Source organism: Hypanus sabinus, unplaced genomic scaffold (assembly GCF_030144855.1).
Source record: "Hypanus sabinus isolate sHypSab1 unplaced genomic scaffold, sHypSab1.hap1 scaffold_328, whole genome shotgun sequence".
In the NCBI taxonomy this organism is placed as follows: Eukaryota; Metazoa; Chordata; class Chondrichthyes; order Myliobatiformes; family Dasyatidae; genus Hypanus; species Hypanus sabinus.
The window spans coordinates 157,411-163,240 of NW_026781234.1; positions in this window are offsets into that span (position 1 = coordinate 157,411).

A 5,830-nucleotide genomic window follows, 5' to 3' on the forward strand; every position below is an offset into this window, starting at 1 on the left:
ACCGTGTAGGGGAATAATCACTCTGTGTCTGACCCCGGGAGTGTTTGATGGGATCGTGTAGAGGAATAATCACTCTGTGTCTGACCCACGGAGTGTTTGATGGTACAGTGTAGAGGAATAATCACGCTGTGTCTGACCCCGGAAGCATATGATGGGACGGTGTGGATATAAATTCACTCTGTGTCTGACCCCGGGAGTGTTTGATGGGACCGTGTAGAGGAATAATCACTCTGTGTCTGACCCCGGGAGTGTTTGATGGGTCCGTGTAGAGGAATAATCTCTGTATGTCTGACAAACGGAGTGTTTAATGGTACAGTGTAGAGGAATAATCACTCTGTGTCTGACCCCGGGAGTGTATGATGGGACGGTGTGGATATAAATTCACTCTGTGTCTGACCCCGGGAGTGTTTGATGGGACCGTGTAGAGGAATAATCACTCTGTGTCTGACCCCGGGGGAGTGTGATGGGACGGTGTGGAAGGAGATTTACACTGTGTCTGACACCGGGAGTGTTTCTTGGGACCGTGTAGAGGAATAATCTCTCTGTGTCTGACACCGGGAGTGTTTGATGGGACCGTGTAGAGGAATAATCACTCTGTGTCTGACCCCGGGAGTGTTTGATGGGTCCGTGTAGAGGAATAATCACTGTATGTCTGACACACGGAGTGTTTGATGGTACAGTGTAGAGGAATAATCACTCTGTGTCTGACCCCGGGAGTGTATGATGTGACGGTGTGGATATAAATTCACTCTGTGTCTGACCCCGGGAGTGTTTGTTGGGACAGTGTAGAGGAATAATCACTCTGTGTCTGACCCCGGGGGAGTGTGATGGGACGGTGTGGAAGGAGATTCACACTGTGTCTGACACCGGGAGTGTTTCTTGGGACCGTGTAGAGGAATAATCTCTCTGTGTCTGACACCGGGAATGTGTGATGGGACGGTGTTGAGGGAGACTCACTCTGTGTCTGATCCCGGGAGTGCTTGATGGGACCGTGTTGAGGAATAATCACTCTGTGTCTGACCCCGGGAGTGTTTGATGGGACCGTGTAGAGAAAAAATCACTCTGTGTCTGACCCCGGGAGTGTTTGATGGGACCGTGTAGAGCAATAATCACTCTGTTTCTGACCAGGGAGTGTTTGATGGGATCGTGTAGAGGAATAATCACTCTGTGTCTGACCCACGGAGTGTTTGATGGTACAGTGTAGAGGAATAATCACCCTGTGTCTGACCCCGGAAGCGTATGATGGGACGGTGTGGATATAAATTCACTCTGTGTCTGACCCCGGGAGTGTTTGATGGGACCGTGTAGAGGAATAATCACTCTGTGTCTGACCCTGGGAGTGTTTGATGGGACCGTGTAGGGGAATAATCATTGTATGTCTGACACACGGAGTGTTTGATGGTACAGTGTAGAGGAATAATCACTCTGTATCTGACCCCGGGAGTGTATGATGGGACGGTGTGGATATAAATTCACTCTGTGTCTGACCCCGGGAGTGTTTGTTGGGACAGTGTAGAGGAATAATCACTCTGTGTCTGACCCCAGGGGAGTGTGATGGGACGGTGTGGAGGGAGACTCACTCTGTGTCTGATCCCGGGAGTGCTTGATGGGACCGTGCAGAGGAAAAATCACTCAGTGTCTGACACCGGGAGTGTTTGATGGTACAGTGTAGAGGAATAATCAGTCTGTGTCTGACCCCGGGAGTGTATGATGGGACGGTGTGGATATAAATTCACTCTGTGTCTGATCCCAGGAGTGTTTGATGGGTCCGTGCAGAGGAAAAATCACTCTGTGTCTGACCCCGGGAGTGTTTGATGGGACCGTGTAGAGCAATAATCACTCTGTGTCTGACCCCGGGAGTGTTTGATGGGATCGTGTAGAGGAATAATCACTCTGTGTCTGACCCCGGGAGTGTATGATGGGACGGTGTGGATATAAATTCACGCTGAGTCTGACCCCGGGAGTGTTTGTTGGGACCGTGTAGAGGAATAATCACTCTGTGTATGACCCCGGGGGAGTGTGATGGGACGGTGTGGAGGGAGACTCACTCTGTGTCTGATCCCGGGAGTGCTTGATGGGACCGTGCAGAGGAAAAATCACTCAGTGTCTGACCCCGGGAGTGTTTGATGGGACCGTGTTGAGGAATAATCACTCTGTGTCTGACCCCGGGGGAGTGTGATGGGACGGTGTGGAGGGAGACTCACTCTGTGTCTGATCCCGGGAGTGCTTGATGGGACCGTGCAGAGGAAAAATCACTCAGTGTCTGACCCCGGGAGTGTTTGTTGGGACCGTGTTGAGGAATAATCACTCTGTGTCTGACCCCGGGAGTGTTTGATGGGACCGTGTAGAGGAAAAATCACTCTGTGTCTGACCCCGGGAGTGTTTGATGGGACCATGTACAGGAATCATCACTCTGTGTCTGACCCACGGAGTGTTTGATGGTACAGTGTAGAGGAATAATCACTCTGTGTCTGACCCCGGGAGCGTATGATGGGACGGTGTGGATATAAATTCACTCTGTGTCTGACCACGGGAGTGTTTGATGGGACCTTGTAGAGGAATAATCACTCTGAGTCTGACCCCGGGAGTGTTTGATGGGACGGTGTAGAGGAATAATCATTGTGTGTCTGACCCACGGAGTGTTTGATGGTACTGTGTAGAGGAATAATCACTCTGTGTCTGAACCCGGGAGAGTATGATGGGACGGTTTGGATATAAATTCACTCTGTGTCTGAACCCGGGAGTGTTTGATGGGACTGTGTAGAGGAATAATCACTCTGTGTCTGACCCCGGGAGAGTGTGATGGGACGGTGTGGAAGGAGATTCACACTGTGTCTGACCCCGGGAGTGTTTGATGGGACCGTGTAGAGGAATAATCACTGTGTGTTTGATGTTATCGTGTAGAGGAATAATCGCTCTGTGTCTGACCCCCGGGAGTGTTTGAATGGAACGTGTAGAGGAATAATCACTCTGTCTCTGACCACGGGAGTGTGTGATGGGACGGTGTGGATATAAATTCACTCTGTGTCTGGCCCCGGGAGTGTTTGATGGAACTGTGTAGAGGAATAATCGCTCTGAGCATGATTCCGGGTGTGTGTGATGGGACGGTGTGGAGGGAGACTCACTCTGTGTCTGACCCCGGGAGTGTTTGATGGGACCGTGCAGAGGAAAAATCACTCTGTGTCTGACCCCGGGAGTGTTTGTTGGGACAGTGCAGAGGAATAATCACTCTGTGTCTGACCCCGGGAGAGTGTGATGGGACGGTGTGGAAGGAGATTCACACTGTGTCTGACACCGGTAGTGTTTGTTGGGACCGTGTAGAAGAATAATCACTCTGTGGCTGACCCCGTGAGTGTGTGATGGGACCGTGTAGAGGAATAATCTCTCTGTGTCTGAACACGGGAGTGTGTGATGGGACGTGTAGAGGAATAATCACTCTGTGTCTGATCCCGGGAGTGCTTGATGGGACCGTGCAGAGGAAAAATCACTCAGTGTCTGACCCCGGGAGTGTTTGATGGTACAGTGTAGAGGAATAATCAGTCTGTGTCTGACCCCGGGAGTGTATGATGGGACGGTGTGGATATAAATTCACTCTGTGTCTGATCCCAGGAGTGTTTGATGGGTCCGTGCAGAGGAAAAATCACTCTGTGTCTGACCCCGGGAGTGTTTGATGGGACCGTGTTGAGGAATAATCACTCTGTGTCTGACCCCGGGAGTGTTTGATGGGACCGTGTAGAGGAAAAACCACTCTGTGTCTGACCCCGGGAGTGTTTGATGGGACCGTGTAGAGCAAAAATCACTCTGTTTCTGACCCCGGGAGTGTTTGATGGGATCGTGTAGAGGAATAATCACTCTGTGTCTGACCCACGGTGTGCTTGATGGTACAGTGTAGAGGAATAATCACGCTGTGTCTGACCCCGGAAGCGTATGATGGGACGGTGTGGATATAAATTCACTCTGTGTCTGACACCGGGAGTGTTTGATGGGACCGTGTAGAGGAATAATCACTCTGTGTCTGACCATGGGAGTGTTTGATGGGACCGTGTAGGGGAATAATCATTGTATGTCTGACACACGGAGTGTTTGATGGTACAGTGTAGAGGAATAATCACTCTGTATCTGACCCCGGGAGTGTATGATGGGACGGTGTGGATATAAATTCACTCTGTGTCTGACCCCGGGAGTGTTTGTTGGGACAGTGTAGAGGAATAATCACTCTGTGTCTGACCCCAGGGGAGTGTGATGGGACGGTGTGGAGGGAGACTCACTCTGTGTCTGATCCCGGGAGTGCTTGATGGGACCGTGCAGAGGAAAAATCACTCAGTGTCTGACACCGGGAGTGTTTGATGGTACAGTGTAGAGGAATAATCAGTCTGTGTCTGACCCCGGGAGTGTATGATGGGACGGTGTGGATATAAATTCACTCTGTGTCTGATCCCAGGAGTGTTTGATGGGTCCGTGCAGAGGAAAAATCACACTGTGTCTGACCCCGGGAGTGTTTGATGGGACCGTGTAGAGCAATAATCACTCTGCGTCTGACCCCGGGAGTGTTTGATGGGATCGTGTAGAGGAATAATCACTCTGTGTCTGACCCCGGGAGTGTATGATGGGACGGTGTGGATATAAATTCACGCTGTGTCTGACCCCGGGAGTGTTTGTTGGGACCGTGTAGAGGAATAATCACTCTGTGTATGAGCCCGGGGGAGTGTGATGGGACGGTGTGGAGGGAGACTCACTCTGTGTCTGATCCCGGGAGTGCTTGATGGGACCGTGCAGAGGAAAAATCACTCAGTGTCTGACCCCGGGAGTGTTTGATGGGACCGTGTTGTGGAATAATCACTCTGTGTCTGACCCCGGGGGAGTGTGATGGGACGGTGTGGAGGGAGACTCACTCTGTGTCTGATCCCGGGAGTGCTTGATGGGACCGTGCAGAGGAAAAATCACTCAGTGTCTGACCCCGGGAGTGTTTGTTGGGACCGTGTTGAGGAATAATCACTCTGTGTCTGACCCCGGGAGTGTTTGATGGGACCGTGTAGAGGAAAAATCACTCTGTGTCTGACCCCGGGAGTGTTTGATGGGACCATGTACAGGAATCATCACTCTGTGTCTGACCCACGGAGTGTTTGATGGTACAGTGTAGAGGAATAATCACTCTGTGTCTGACCCCGGGAGCGTATGATGGGACGGTGTGGATATAAATTCACTCTGTGTCTGACCACGGGAGTGTTTGATGGGACCTTGTAGAGGAATAATCACTCTGAGTCTGACCCCGGGAGTGTTTGATGGGACGGTGTAGAGGAATAATCATTGTGTGTCTGACCCACGGAGTGTTTGATGGTACTGTGTAGAGGAATAATCACTCTGTGTCTGAACCCGGGAGAGTGTGATGGGACGGTGTGGAAGGAGATTCACACTGTGTCTGACCCCGGGAGTGTTTGATGGGACCGTGTAGAGGAATAATCACTGTGTGTTTGATGTTATCGTGTAGAGGAATAATCGCTCTGTGTCTGACCCCCGGGAGTGTTTGAATGGAACGTGTAGAGGAATAATCACTCTGTCTCTGACCACGGGAGTGTGTGATGGGACGGTGTGGATATAAATTCACTCTGTGTCTGGCCCCGGGAGTGTTTGATGGAACTGTGTAGAGGAATAATCGCTCTGAGCATGATTCCGGGTGTGTGTGATGGGACGGTGTGGAGGGAGACTCACTCTGTGTCTGACCCCGGGAGTGTTTGATGGGACCGTGCAGAGGAAAAATCACTCTGTGTCTGACCCCGGGAGTGTTTGTTGGGACAGTGCAGAGGAATAATCACTCTGTGTCTGACCCCGG